Source organism: Macaca thibetana, chromosome 2 (genome assembly GCF_024542745.1).
Source record: "Macaca thibetana thibetana isolate TM-01 chromosome 2, ASM2454274v1, whole genome shotgun sequence".
NCBI lineage: Eukaryota > Metazoa > Chordata > Mammalia > Primates > Cercopithecidae > Macaca > Macaca thibetana.
In genome coordinates this window covers 90,339,710-90,355,906 of record NC_065579.1, presented here as the reverse complement: position 1 = coordinate 90,355,906, position 16,197 = coordinate 90,339,710, and the positions used below count along the sequence as shown (strand labels likewise).

Sequence of the window (16,197 nt, the reverse complement as noted above, 5' to 3'; positions counted from 1 at the left end):
CCTGCACACGCACTCTTGCCTGCTGCCATGTGAGACATGCCTTTGCTTCTCCTTTGCTTTCCACCATGATTATGAGGTCTCCTGAGCCATGTGGAACTTGAGTCCATTAAACCTCTTTCCTTTATAAATTATCTAGTCTCAGGTATGTCTTTATTAGCAGTGTGAGAACAGACTAATACAAAACTCTACTCTCGAATTTAGTACATTACACTGTAATTATTGATCTGTGGATCTGCCTCCCCTCACTAGATTATAGATTTCTTGAAGGCAAGAACTTTGTCTCATATATCTTTACACCCTCAAAACTTGAAATTCTAGATTTCAAGTTCTAGATTCCTGGCACAGCAGGTCACAGGAGTGAAAGCACAGTAACAGAAACAAACTGAGTGCATTTGAGGAGCAGAAAGAAGGTCTGTGTGGCTGGAGCATAGTGAAGGGGAGAGTAGAGTCCAGGACGAGGTCACAGTGGGAGGCAGCAGCCAGACCATGTCACGGCCTTAGAGCTCGGCGAGATGCCCTGACTACCCAGACCAAGCGGTGTACTAGAGAGGGGGGAATGTGGGATTTGAAGTCTGCTGTACTTGAGTTAGACAATTTCGTTTTTTACCAGCTGAGTTACCATAGATAACTTTTAAAACTGTCTCCAAGCTTCAGTTTCCTTGTCTATAAAGTGAATATAATAAAATTTACATGACTAAATTGCAATGAGTAGTAAAAGAGATGAAATATATTAACCATCTAGCATAGTGCCTGGCAGATCTAAGCTGTTCATTAAATAAGAGTTATTATGACCATTTCTCGGCAGAAATGGACAGAAGGGAGCCCAGTTCCAGAAGCTCTGAGTCATACCCTCACAAATTAGTGAGCTCCCTATGTCCTGAAAAGGGCTGAGAGGTTGCAGTAGACAGGAGACTCTAAGGTTAATAAAGTGTTTCAAGTCTGCAAAGTTCTGCAAAAGCAATTCTACATTGCAAAAGCCAGCATGCTTCAGGCACAGGCCACCGCATTCGCTGCCTGATCAGAAATGTGTCCTTCTATTCTTCAATAATAAACTGACTATTCAAGCATAATTCTGATTTTTATCATACGAATCAATAAGACAACAGGGTTTATTTGAAGAATTTCACCCTATGGTCACTTTTGCAGGCACACATCCTTTCTCACTCATGAGATCCTCTTGAGCAAACCTTCACTGGTGCTCACTTTCCCTCCCTCTGGGGAGACACCTTGTCACCCACAAGTTACCTCTGAAAGCAGGATTTTTTTATGTCAGATATTACTTAACTTCCAACAGTCCCCATTACACAGCTTTCATTCAGTCAGGTAGGAATGACGCCAACACCTGTAATACTGGTGCAGCAAAGAACCAGTCAGAGGAAACAATGACCATAGCACTGGGCAGGACCCTGCAACCCCAATGCCCAAGTGATAGCCCTTTAGTTGCTGGATTGTAAAGAGGTACTGGGGGACTGGCCAGGAAGGCTGGGGTGCTGAGGAAGCACCTGGGTGGCAATTTACCAACCAGACAACATTTTAGCAGTCAGTTCAACCTCAGTGTGTATCTGCTGCACACCAGGTGGGAACAGATGAGTTTGTTCATCTGCAGGAATATTCTATTGAGCAGTTATCATTGTGTCATTTCCCACACGCCCATGCCCTTTTCATCCAGAGTAAGCAAAATGAGCCTCTAAAGCAATATGGTGTGGTTGAAAGGTGTCCAGATGGAGAGAAAAGACCTCTGGTCCTGGTCTGGGTTTTGCTTCTTACCATCTGTGCGACAGTGGGCAAGTTAACTTCCTCATCCGTAAAATAAGATAGTCATGCTCACTTAGTAGAAATGGCATGAAAAAATAAAATATGAGAATGCATATAAAGTGCCAACACGGGGCCCAGCACCTAAGTGGTCAAGACATTACAGCTTTTATCCCTATTCTCTCTAGCAACCTGAAAGCAGTTTTTCTTGGGTGCCATCAGCCCTTCAAAGGGAAGTGGAGTCATGGAAGCTGCCCTCTGAGTTGTGTTTTGGAGGATTTAGTGCCTAAAGTCAACTGCTGGGTGGATGATCTCAGAGAGGGACGATGAAGGAGGACAGCTACCAGCAACCTTCTTCACCCCACCCTCCCAGCCCCCAGGGGAGGCATCCACAAATTCCAGCTTCCGCAATCCATTTTGAAGAGGGATTGTAGGGCACCAAGCAGGGATTTAAGAAGTGGGAGAGCAATGCTTGATGACTCACTGCCCAAAGACAATGAGGCATCTGGGGGACAGCAGAGGGTTGGAGGGATTGATGCTTACCTTGTTCCATCTTGGTTTTCCTTGCCTCCTGATCACCACTGTGTTTGGGCAATTTAATGGATTTGCCATGGGAACCTGCATGGTAGAAAGAACAGAATAAAGCAGTCTGAAGACTTGGGTTTGCGACTAGCCAAGACAATCTTAAGCAAAAAGAACAAAACTGGAGGCATCATGCTACCTGACATGAAACTATACTACAGGGCTACAGTAAGCAAAACATCATGGAACTTGTATAAAAGCAGACACATAGACCAATGGAACAGAATAGAGAACACAGAAATAAGGTCACACACTTACAACTATCTGATCTTCGACAGATCTAACAAAAACAAGCAATGAAGAAAGGATTTTCTATTCAAGAAATGGTGCTGGGATAACTGGCTAGCCATATGCAGAAGATTGAAACTGGACCCCTTCCTTACACCATACACAAAAAATTAACTCAGGATAGATTAAAGACTTAAATGTAAAAACAAAAACCATAAAAATTCTGGAAGACAACCTAGGCAACACCATTCCGGACATGGGAACTGGCAAAGATTTCATAACAAAGACACCAAAAGCAATTGCAGCGAAAGCAAAAATTGACAAATGGGATCTAATTAAACTGAAGAGCTTCTGCACAGCAAAGGAAACTATCAATAGAGGGAACAGAATGGGCGAAAACTTTTGCAAACTACGCATCTGACAAAGGTCTAATATCTAGCATCTATAAGGAACTTAAACAAATTTACAAGAGGAAAACCAAACAACACCATTAAAAAGTGGGCAAAGAACATGAACAGATACTTCTCAAAAGAAGACATACATGTGGCCAACAATCACATGAAAAAAGTTCAACATCACTGATCGTTAGAAAAATACAAATCAAAACCATAATAATATACCAACTCACAACAGTCAGAAAGGCTATTATTAAAAAGTCAAATAATAACAGATGCTGGCAAGGTTGCAAAGAAAAAAGAATGCTTATACACTATTGGTGGGGATGTAAATTATTTCAACCATTGAGGAAGATAATGTGGTGACTCCTCAAAGACCTAAAAACAGAAACACCATTCAACCCAGCAATTCCATTACTGGGTATATAACCAAAGGAATAGAAATCATTCTATTATAAAGGCACATGCATTTATTGCAGCACTATTGACAATAGCAAAGACATGGAATCAACCTAAATGCCCATTAATGGTAGACTGGATAAAGAAAATGTGATACATATACACCATGGAATATTATGCAGCCATAAAAAAAGAACAAGATCATGTCATTTGCAAGAACATGGATGGAGCTGGAGGCCATTATCCTTCACAAACAAACTCAGGAACAGAAAAACAAATATTGTATGTTCTCACTTATAATTGGGAGATAAATGATGAGAACACATGGGGAATGACATACGCTGGGTCCTATTGGAGGATGAAAGGTAGGAAGAGGGAAAGGATCAGAAAAAATAATTAATGGGTACTAGGTTTAATGCCTGGGTGATAAAATAATCTGTACCACAAACTGCCGTGACATGAGTTTACCTATAAAACAAACCTGCACACGTACCACTAAACTTAAAGTTATTATTATTATTTTTTAAATACTTGGGTTTGAATACTGGCTCTGCTGTTTTCTGGCTATATGGCCTTGGCCGTGCTATTTGATGCCTATTTTCTTCCCTTCACAATCTTCGCTTCCTGAAAAATAGAGATCCTGCCTACCTTGTAGAGTTGTAAGCTTTGCAAAATATGTACATGAAAGCAATTTGTATAATGCACTCTTAAAATAAAAATCACATTACAATATTTTGAAATGTGATTGTATTTGCTAATGTAACCTGAATTTCTTTAGACTACCAGCCAGTGAGGTACAACTTCTTCTTTCACCAAGTGTCTATGGACTGGAGTTGTTTTATGTAAGTAATCTCTCTTCCCCCTCTTCTAATCAAATTCCTTTGGTTAGAGTTGATGGGTACAACTGTTTTTGGGGTATCTATGGAATTCATTTATACAGGTTCCAAATTTCATGAACAGTTTTCTATTTCTTTTTTAAAACAAAAATTTTCTATTCAGACCTAAATTAAAAAGAATTGATTCCATGAAAAACAAATCAAGGAGATTTTATTACACATCAATGTAATAAAATTGAGAAAGCCATTTACTCTTAGGAAAGCATTTTATGTCCTGGAAGAAACATTTTGATGATGATAAGTGAGATCAATTGGAATGAGGGCGGGTTTCGAAGGCCTATTCAAAGATCAGATGACTGTCACTCTATTGCCCACTTTTTTTTTTTTTTTTTTTTGAGACGGAGTCTCACTCTGTCGCCTAGGCTGGAGTGCAGTGGCGCCATCTCGGCTCACTGCAAGCTCTGCCTCCCAGGTTCACGCCATTTTCCTGCCTCAGCCTCCCGAGTAGCTGGAACTACAGGCGCCCACCACCACGCCTGACTTTTTTTGTATTTTTAGTAGCGAGGGGGTTTTGCCACGTTAGCCAGAATGGTCTCGATATCCTGACCTCGTGATCCACCCTCCTCGGCTTCCCAAAGTGCTGGGATTACAGGCGTGAGCCACCGCACCTGGCCTCTATTGCCTTTTTAGAAAGGTAGGTGGGTCTAGGTGGTCAGACCTTTTCTGTTTTCGTCAGTCTCAAGACAAAGGTAAGTGTGTGAAACTAGGAGCTCTTCCTTATAAGAGCAGTTAAAAAATATGAAGGGGTGGAGGTGGTATCTAGGAAGAAGGAAAGAAGAAATGGGGGGAAAACGCCTCTAGCCACGTAGAGGCTTCTGATTTAATATAAATCAGAAGTGGTTAAGAGATGTATTTACTAAATTTGTTTGCATAGGATATACCAGGTAAAATCTTTCTCACATCTTCCCTGTGGGATCTTCAGTACAAGTCTGTATTACCCTCAATGCTTTGGAGTGAACTAATTCTTCTTACGGGACACAAAGAAATGCTGAATTCTGCAATTCTACAGGGAACAAAGAAAATAGGACAGAGCCGGAGGAATAAGGGAAAGTCAGCCTGTGGATCATACCTATAAATTGCAATCAATATGAGGTTGAGGAATTTTATGCAAATGTTAAAAATTACATTTTTGGAGAATTTTTAACAATATGAGAAATGATTTGTACAAAATAAATTTAAAGAACAAGGTTTAAATTGTACATATTCTATGATCTTAATTATGTAAAAATTACAGAAAAGACTAGAAAGACATGTACAAGAATGTTCACAGTGATTGACTCAAGATGGTGAAAATATGATTACTTTTTCCTAATGCTTTATGCTTTTATGTACTTTCCAAGCTCTATACAATGAACATCTCTTACTTGAAAATCAGGTTTCTCAAAAATCCCATTTGATCTATAGAAATGTTTGGTCCTATTTTCACTCTCAATCATGTCTCTACTGAAATCTGAGGGAACCACAGTGACCCAGGAGAAAGAAAGGGTGAGATAGAAGTTGAGAAACCCTAATTCTGCTGGAGTTGATGGTTCTAAGGTGCAAATAACCTGTTCAAGAATATAAGACAGAGAGGGTACTGCCCTCAGATAACTAGGGCTGGCTGTGCACCGGTGGGGCCCAGTACAGGGAGTGGTTGGAAACTCACGTGGATGGTGATTACAGGTAACCAGTAGATGCAGGGTAAGACCATGGACAGTGCTTATGGGTCTTGGCAGTGACTCCTTTCTTCCCAAAGAAGTAGTTTTATTTTGAATAATTTCAACTTTTATTTTAGATTCAGGTGGCACATCAGGTTTGTTACATAGTTATATTGTGTGATGTTCAGGTTTGAGGTATAATTGATTCCAGCTAGTGAGTATAGTACCCAAGAGTTAGTTTTTTTGGGTTTTTGTTTTTTGGCTTTTTGGTTTTTTTGAGACAGAGTCTTGCTCTGTCACCCAAGCTGGAGTACAGTTGTGCAGTCTCAGCTCACTGCAACCTCCGCCTCACAGGTTCAAGCTGATTTTCCTGCCTCAGTCTCCCAAGTAGCTGAGATTACAGGAACATGCCACTACTCCCAGCTGATTTTTTGTATTTTTGGTAGAGACCGGGTTTCACCATGTTGGCCAGGCTGGTCTCAAACTCCTGAACTCAAGTGATCTGCCCACCTCAGCCTCCCAAAGTGCTGGGATTACAGACATGAGCCACCGCACCCGGCCAATAGTTTTTTAGCCCTCCCTCTCATCCCCTCTAGTAGTCCTAGAGTCTATTTTTCCCATCTTTATGTCCATATGTACTCAATGTTTAGCTCCTGCTTACAAATGATAATATGCAGTATTTGACTTTTTGTTCCTGGGTTAATTTACACAGGATAAGGGCCTCCAGCTGCATCCATGTTGCTTCAAAGGACATGATTTGGTTCTTTTTCATGGCTGCATAATATTCCGTGGTGTATATGTACCATATTTTCTTTATTCAATCCACCATTCACGGGCATGTAGGTGGATTCCATATCTTTGCAATTGTGAATAGTGCTGTGATGAACATATGAGTGTATGTGTCATTTTGGTAGAATGATTTATGTTCTTCTGGATATACACCCAGTAATGAGATTCCTGTGTTGAATGGTAGTTCTGTTTTCAGTTCTTTGAGACATCTTCAAACTGTTTGCCACAGTGGCTGAACTGATTTACATTTCCATCAATAGTGTATAACCATTCCCTTTTCTCTGAAGTTTTGCCAGCATCTTTTATGTTTTGACTTTTGAATAATAGACATCCTGACTGTTGTGGGATGGTATCTCATTGTGGTTTTGATTTGCATTTCTCCAGTAATTAATAATGTGGAACATTTTTGCATGTTTGTTGGCCACCTATATGTCTTCTTTTGAGAAGTGTCTGTTCATGTCTTTTGCCCACTTTTTAATGGGGTTGTTTTTTGCTTGTTCAGTTGTTTAAGTTCCTTATAGATTCTGGATATTAGACCTTTATTGGATGCATGGTTGCGAATATTTTCTCCCGTTGTGTAGTTTGTCTGTTTACTCTGTTGAGAGTTTCCTTTGCTGTGCAGGAGCTCTTTAGTTTAACTAGGTCACACTTGTCAATTTTTGTTTTTGTTATAATAGCTCCTGAGAACTTAGTCATAAATTCTTTCCCAAGGCCTATGTCCAAAATGCTATTTCCTAGGTTTTCTTCTGAGATTCTTATAGTTCAAAATCTTACTTTTAAATCTTTAATCCATCTTGAGTTAATTTTTGTATAACATATAAGGAAGGGGTTCAGTTTTAATCTTCTGCATATGCCCAGCTAGTTATCTCTGCATTATTTATTGAATAGGGAGACCTTTCAGCATTGCTTATTTTTGTTGACACTGTCAAAGATCAGATGGCTGTAGGTGTGCAGCTTTATTTCTGGGTTCTCTATTCTGTTCCATTGGTTTGTGGGTTTGTTTTCATACCAGTACCATGCTATTTTGGTTACTGTGGTCTTACACTATCATCTGAATTTGGGTAATGTGATACTTCCCGCTTTGTTCTTTTTGCTTAGGATTGCTTTGGGTATTTGGGCTCTCTTTTGGTTCCACATGAATTTTAGAATAGTATTTTCTTGTTCTGCAAATAATGACATTGGTAGTTTGATAGGAATAGTATTGAATCTGTAGATTGCTTTGGACAGTATGGCCATTTTAACAATATTGATTCTTCCAGCTTATGAGTATGGAATATTTTTCCATTTGTTTGTATTGTGTATGATTTCCTTCAGCTTTGTAGTTCTCCTTGTAGAAATCTTTCACCTCCTTGGTTAAATGTATTCCTAGGTCTTTTTTCTTTTTATAGTTTTTGAAAATGGAAATGTGTTCTTGATTTGGCTCTCAGCTTGAACATTATTTGTGTATAGAAATGCTACTGATTTGTGTTTTTTTTAAATCCCCCAAAGCATTCCTGAAAAATGCTGCTAATTTTCTGTACATTGATGTTGTATCCTGAAACTTTACTGAAGTCATTTATTAGTTTTACAAGCCTTTAGATGGAGTCTTTAGGGTTTTCTAGGTATAGAATTATATCATCAGTGAAGAGAGATAATTCAACTTCTTCTTTTCCTATTCGGATGATTTTATTTCTTTCTCTTGCTTGATTGCTCTGGCTAGGAATTCCAGTACTATGTTGAATAGGAGGAGTGAGAGTGGGCATCCTTGTCTTGTTCCTGTTCTTAAGAGGAATGCTTTCAGCTTTTGCCTGTTCCGTATGGTGTTGGCTGTGGGTTTGTCATAGATGGCTCTTATTATTTTGAGGTATGTTCCTTCGATGCCTGGTTTGTTGAGGGTTTTTATCATGAAAGAATTTTGGATTTTATACAAAACTTTTTCCACAGCTACTGAGATGATCATATGGTTTTTGTTTTTAATTTTGTTTATGTGGTGAATCACATTTATTGATTTGCGTATGTTAAACTAACCTTGCATCCCATGAATAGAACCTACTTAACTGTGATGAATTAACTTTTTGATGTGTTGCTAGATTTGGTCTGCTAGTATTTTGTTGAGGAGTTTGCATCTATATTCATGAGGACTATTGGCCTGTAGTTTTCTTTCCTCATTGTGTGTTTGATCCGGCAGTGACTCTTGATGGAGACTTGCGAAAGTTTGTCCCAGCCAAGCTCAGAACAGAGATCCAGGGAGACAGTGCAAGACAGGGGAACATAAGCTAAAACCTAAACATATAGTCAGAACAAACATTGGAGGATATGAGAAGGTTGTGGTTTGGAGGTTATGTGGATGTTCAGGACTCATTCCCTTTCTTTAATAATTTATTCATATATCTACCCATTCCTTCATTCATCCAACAAACATTTATTGGGCCTTCCAACCTAGGTACTAGAGATACAAAGCAAATAAGAGATTATCCACAAGTTATTGGATTTATGCCACATCCTTTCACCTTGGTGGTGCTAAGGTCATGAGTACACTGAGGATTTTTATGGTCTTGACCAAGTTTGTAGATAAATCATGTCAGTTACTCCAGTGTAGAGGGCCTGGGAAAGGGTTCACATCCATCAACCCTCCTTTAGATCATTCACACCTTGTTGTCCCACTGCTTCCTGTCACACAGAATTAGAGAAAACAAGCATTGGGGAATGTCAAGTCTAGCAAGGGCCACAAAAGTTTTTCCTAACCTGACCCTGAATTGCATTTCCTCAGGATTGTGTGCTGATATCAGTAGGAATCTGCCCAGAATTATGTCCAGGAAACACGATTTAATGAAATCAGTAAATGATTCCTGGCATGAATATGTCAAGCTTTAAAGGTAAGAAACAGTCTTTGTAAGAAACAGTCTTTAAGTCCATTATATCATGTAGCCCTAACATGACAACAACGAGCTAGTCAGGGATTGTCATTCCTGTTTTACAGATGAGAAAACAGACTTGGAGAGGTTAAGTCCTCTGTCCATCACCAATAAGTGACAAACTGGATTTCCAATTCAAGTCTTCATCCTACCTTCAGGTCCATGGCTTTTTTTTTTGTTTGTTTGTTTGTTTGTTTGTTTATAAATTACAGCTCATCCAGAGGGTCAAGATGATACCCCACCCTTCCAAGGGAAACGGCAGGCCCATGGTATGTTCAGAATGCAGGGTATGGATGCAGAAGAACACATAGGTATTGGGGGTGGGATGAGACTGAGTGTATTAGTTTCATATGGCTGCTGTAATAAATTGTAACAAACTTAGTGTCCTAAAAGCAAGTTTATTGTCCTATAATTGTGGAGATCAGAAGTCCAAAATCAGTATTACTGGGTGGAAATCAAAGTGTCCACAGGGCCACAATCCCTCTGGAGGTTCTAGTGGAGCATTTTTTCCTTGCCCTGTCCAGCTTCCAGTGGCTACCGGCATTCCTTGGCTTGTGCCTGCATCACTCATTCCAGCCTTCAAGGCCAGCGTCCTCAAATGGCCTTCTCCTCCGTGTGTGTCAAATCTCCCTCTGTCTCCCATTTATAAGGACAGATGAGATTGCATTTAGGGCTCACCTAGACAATCCAGAATAATCTCCTCTTCTCAGAATTTTTAACTCCATCTCCAGGCACAGTGGTTCATGTCTGTAATCCCAGCACTTTGGGAGGCTGAGGTGGATAGATCATTTGAGGCCAGTTCAAGATCAACCTGGGCAATAGCGAGACTCCATCTCTACTAAAAAATAAAATAATACAAGAAAATTAAATTTAAAAATTTAACTTAATCACATCTGCAAAAACTCTTTTTCCAAGTGAAGTGGCCTTTATGGGTACCACGATTTGGACCTAATCACTTTGAGGGACACTACTCAGCCTGCCCTGCTGGGCTAGAGACTTACACACTACAGCAGCTTTTTCTGCCTCTGGATAAATGTTCAGTTAGAGGTTACTATATTTGAGAAAAAGGAAATACAGTGACAAAAGAATTTTGGGAAAGCTACGTGAATGAGAGTAGGACTAAGACAACCTTCCTTAAATAACATGTTTGGTAATTGTAGCCCCAAGCCAGTGTATTGATTCTGTCTTAAATCTGATGCTTCTTCCTATGCACGTGCAGAGTTGGCTCAAGTTCCCAGGCTCTTAGTCTCCTTTCTCTCCAACTAAATCCAGGGAAAATGGGCAGTCTCAATAATCCTGGAAAACCAAAGTTGAAAAGGTCCCTAGAGATAAACTCGGTCAATCCCCTCCTTCACTGATGGAGAGATTGGGGCTTAGTGAAATTAGGTTTAATGAGTCCCCTTCCCCCAGAAACCAGTACTTCCGTTACTTGAGTCTGTATTTTTTTAAGAACCAGCACAGTATCCCCTAATGAGGCCTTCAGGTCTGGGACACAAATATCAAGGCAAGAGTAACCAGGATTGACTGAATCTATGGAAATTATCTCAGGAGAGAGAACCCGGCTGTGTGGTCCCTCCTTGTGTATCCTTTTTGAGCCTGGCTATGGCTCTTTCTGCTCATTCGCCCTGATTCTCTGGTCTAACTTCTCTTCACTCTCCCCATTTGATTGTGTCACTGCCTCCACTCTCACTCTCTCCTTACTTCCCCCAACCCTCAGTCCTCACAGCCCAAGTACGACTCTTTCCTCTCTCCACTCTCCCTTCCTCTCCTACTCCCTCCCCAGCCCATTCTATTCTGACTTCCTTGGCAATAGGCCTTCCTTTGTCAATTTCAAGGCCAATGTAATGGAACAGAGAAGAATAGTGGCTTTGGAGGGCAAAGAATTTTTTTTTTGTCAAGTTCAATGCCTTTAAAACTGAGAGAGTATAGGGATATGAGGGAGGGAGGTTTACCTTAGCTACTCTGTCTGTGAGTTTCATTTGCATGTATTTTACTGTCACCAGAATGAAGAGTAGACATCTAGGCATCTCCTTATATAACTAAGGCTTATGTGCATGGGCAAAACAAGGCCCCGAAGTTAGGGCCCTTGAGTGGTCAGACTGAGAGTTAAAATCCTGTCAAAGCTCCAATATCATGTTTAGCCATGCAACTTTTGGACTTACCTTTTCACATCTTTGAAAATCAGGAATAATATCTACTTCATAAGATTTTTGTGAAGTATAAATGGGAGAATGCCTGTAAAATCCCTTAGCACAGAAATTAGTGCTGTTTTGTCAGTCAATAAATATCATGGAACTGATATGTGAGTCACTTCCTCTGTGAAGACGTTTCTGACCTCCTACTCCCAGGTGAACTCCTTAGTGTACCCTTTGCACCTCATTTATGCCCCGTCTTGGAATCTATAATCATTATTACCCTACTCTGCCCCCGTCCTCCCACACCCCTGCCTCTCTCTGGAGGCTCTGAGCCTCTCCAGAACAGAAGTGCCTTTTACTCATCTTTGTAATCACATGGCCAAATATAGTTAGTGACTGGTTCATGGGAGATACACTGCAAATACTGGGTAAATTTATTTGAAATGGTGAGGATTTCTGAACATAAGCCTTTCAGGCCAGGATTGTTTTTTATTTATCAGTCCAGTTTCTGCCTACTTATATTGATTAAGATCAATGGCAAAACCCATTGAAACGCATCTGGCTATGTCCTGAATGGTACTACCTAGGTTTTCCTCTAGGGTTTTTATGGTATTAGGTCTAACATTTAAGTCTCTAATCCATCTTGAATTAATTTTCGTATAAGGAGTAAGGAAAGGATCCAGTTTCAGCTTTCTACTTATGGCTAGCCAATTTTCCCAGCACCATTTATTAAATAGGGAATCCTTTCCCCATTTCTTGTTTCTCTCAGGTTTGTCAAAGATCAGATGGCTGTAGATGTGTGGTATTATTTCTGAGGACTCTGTTCTGTTCCATTGGTCTATATCTCTGTTTTGGTACCAGTACCATGCTGTTTTGGTTACTGTAGCCTTGTAGTATAGGCATGGGCAAAGACTTCATGTCTAAAACACCAAAAGCAACGGCAGCAAAAGCCAAAATTGACAAATGGGATCTAATTAAACTAAAAAGCTTCTGCACAGCAAAAGAAACTACCATCAGAGTGAGCAGACAACCTACAGAATGGGAGAAAATTTTTGCAATCTACTCATCTGACAAAGGGCTAATATCCAGAACCTACAAAGAACTCAAAGAAATTTACAAGAAAAAAACAACCCCATCAAAAAGTGGGCAAAGGATATGAACAGACATTTCTCAAAAGAAGACATTCATACAGCCAACAGACACATGAAAAAATGCTCTTCATCACTGGCCATCAGAGAAATGCAAATCAAAACCACAATGAGATACCATCTCACACCAGCTAGAATGGCGATCATTAAAAAGTCAGGAAACAACAGGTGCTGGAGAGGATGTGGAGAAATAGGAACACTTTTACACTGTTGGTGGGATTGTAAACTAGTTCAACCATTATGGAAAACAGTATGGCGATTCCTCAAGGATCTAGAAGTAGATGTACCATATGACCCAGCCATCCCATTACTGGGTATATTCCCAAAGGATTATAAATCATGCTGCTATAAAGACACATGCACACGTATGTTTATTGCGGCACTATTCACAATAGCAAAGACTTGGAATCAACCCAAATGTCCATCAGTGACAGACTGGATTAAGAAAATGTGGCACATATACACCATGGAATACTATGCAGCCATAAAAAAGGATGAGTTTGTGTCCTTTGTAGGGACATGGATGCAGCTGGAAACCATCATTCTTAGCAAACTATCACAAGAACAGAAAACCAAACACCGCATGTTCTCACTCATAGGTGGGAACTGAACAATGAGATCACTTGGACTCGGGAAGGGGAACATCACACACCAGGGCCTATCATGGGAAGGGGGGAGGGGGGGAAGGGATTGCATTGGGAGTAATACCTGATGAAAATGACGAGTTGATGGGTGCTGACTAGTTGATGGGTGCAGCACAGCAACATGGCACAAGTATACATATGTAACAAACCTGCACGTTATGCACATGTACCCTAGAACTTAAAGTATAATAATAATAAAAAATAAATAAATAATTAATTAATAAATAAATAAAAAATAAAAAAAAAAAAATAAAAAAAAAAAAAAAAAAAAGAAAGGCATCTGGCTTTAGTAGCCCCAGAAGATTCTGTTGGCTCTGATCCACCCCAGGCAGACTGGCCTTATTGAGAAAGATCAAACTCTTTAGCATATTGGCCATGCCCAGTTGCTTCCTCTCCAAGCTGGCATGGGGGTCTTCCATTCGGTACAGTCATATCGTTGAGATGACAAAAGCTCAAGTGAGATCCATGCGCCTCTCCAACATTTCCTCAGGGGCTGCCTCCTGGGCTCTTTTTTAACCTGGGGACAGTCTTTTCTGGCTGCCACCAGAGTCCTGTCTAGATGTGATGGGTAGAAGTGCACCCAGGGTCACATCTAAACAAGAAGAGTTCTAGGGTCTGGAGGTGCCAGAGGTCTTTCTCCAAGAATGTTTGTGGGACATTGTAAACACCTGTATTGGAACTTGGGAAGGAATAATTTGTGTGCCAAATCTGAGGATAACATTGAGGATCAACAGAAGAATGAGCTACAAAGAGATAGCTGGGAGTGTCTGAAATAGGTTAAGGAAAGAAGTGGGACACTGGCTAAGTGGTTACTAATAACTATAACTACCACATATTAGGAAACTGCTAGTGTGCCAGGCACAGGTATATACTTTATCTTTTTAATCATCATGGCAACATGTATAGTAGGCTTGCAGAAGAAGAAACTGAGGCCCATAGAACTAATTAACTTGCTTAAGTTCACACAACAAGCAGATGGCAGAAAAGGGATCAAGGCCAGGTAGTGGGCCCGTATTCCACTCCTACCACACTCCACTGCCAATATGGGTTGGAGGAGATGTGCTGCAATGCCTCTTCATGTTGCACTCAACATGGGCTATAGAGGCATGGGCCCAGATGATCTGGGGGTCCACAGTAGGTGGAAAGGTATGACTCACTAGATGTCTTATAATAATCCTCCTACCCCCTCCTTATAGCCTATTTCTGGCTCTTGTATCAGTGCTGGAGTCATTGTCTTGAACTGGGATGGAGTTTTCTTCTCATTCATTATTCAATAAATATTCATTCAGGTAGGCAACTATTGTGGCCTTAAGTAGAACCTCTTCCTATAACTGGGAAATGTGGCCTTTCCTGAGTCAGTCATTGTGTAGGAAGAGGCAGGACCTGAGACAGGAAACTGAGAAGTGGGAGAGAGAATTCCCTGTCTCTCACATGCACACACTTCCAGTCTAGATGTCAAAGAGTATAGATCTCTAAGGCATGACTCTATGATGCTAGGTGGAGCCCATCATGTAAAGACTGAATGAAAACCAATGCCACAATCTGAAGAAAACCAAGTCATATATTGAAAACCAGATTATCTAGTTACAAATTATTCTCCATGCTTGTTTTCCTATTGATATCCCAGAGCATTGGGATAGAGTTGTTTAAATACTCCAGCCTGCCCTCTGCTCTATGAGTGGAGGAGCTTATAAAAGGATTGCGGTTGGGGCATTAAAGAGGAGCAGCACTCTCTGAGGTCACCATGGGAGGTGACCTTCTGGAAAGAAAAGCAGGGCTGTGTTGTTCTCTACCTCTTTTCACCTGGAGAATCTTCCTCTCCAGCTAGCATTGCAAAGTATCTCGCTTAGTATCTTTGTGGCTGTGAGGAGCCTAACGTATTGAACCGAACTGACTGAAACAATAAGGAAATGTATTATCTGACATAACTGGAGGCCCAGGCACGATGCAATCTGCGTATCAATGAAGGCATCAAATACACATTCCCATACCTGAACCAGAAACAGACGCCAGTTCAATGCCCCAAGTTGGTAATGGGTGGATCCTTGAAAAAAATCAGGATTCAGTTGGTAAATTCTTTGGCAACCAGCAGAATTTCCTACAGAGAGTCTGGGTATTATATTTTTAGGAAAGCAATTTCCTTAAAACTTGCCTTTTCTTCTTTGGTTCACTGGAATTTGAGGGCCTTTCCTTGTATCTAGGGTGGAATTTAGGCAGGATGGCAGAGACATTGTTGCCAGGCACATACAGTGTCTAAGCTTTGTGCCTGCAGATGACATTGTATGGTTTCTGGCTAATCTCTGAGTCACTATCCAGAATTTCAAAAGGCTATAGTTGTCATGGGCTGACTTGTTTTCATGGAGGCAATTAGGATATAAAAGAAACCATTAAAATTGGGTCTCTGGAGAACTGCTAGATACCAACATGTGCCATTGTCTTGTGCAAAGTCATCCAGGCAGGGGCTGCCTGGTGACTGTCTTTACAGCCTGCAGACCTAGGAAACTGTATGTATGATGTGGTTTTGTTGAGTTGGGGTATCTGTTCCTGGAGCCTGTCCAAGTTTTGGGTTGACTCTTACCCTACACCGTGGTTAATGTGGCCTTGAAAACACAGCAGAGCTTCCACACCTGTATCCCCCAGCCCTCATGCCTTTCATTGAACACACATGTTCTAAATGCTGCCTAAGCACCAGGCACCA

At 40.7% G+C, this 16,197-nt stretch overlaps 1 long non-coding RNA gene across 1 annotated transcript in view; it reads right to left on the bottom strand.

Annotated features, from left to right (window-relative positions):
* Positions 1-2,266: 2,266 nt before the first annotated feature.
* Positions 2,267-16,197, bottom strand: part of LOC126948464 (uncharacterized) — a 37,086-nt gene continuing 23,155 nt past the window's right edge. The window contains exons 2-3 of the long non-coding RNA XR_007723462.1: positions 10,251-10,410; positions 2,267-2,370 (exon numbers count right to left, since the gene is read on the bottom strand). This is a non-coding gene — a long non-coding RNA (uncharacterized LOC126948464). The remainder of the gene's footprint in view (positions 2,371-10,250; positions 10,411-16,197) is intronic.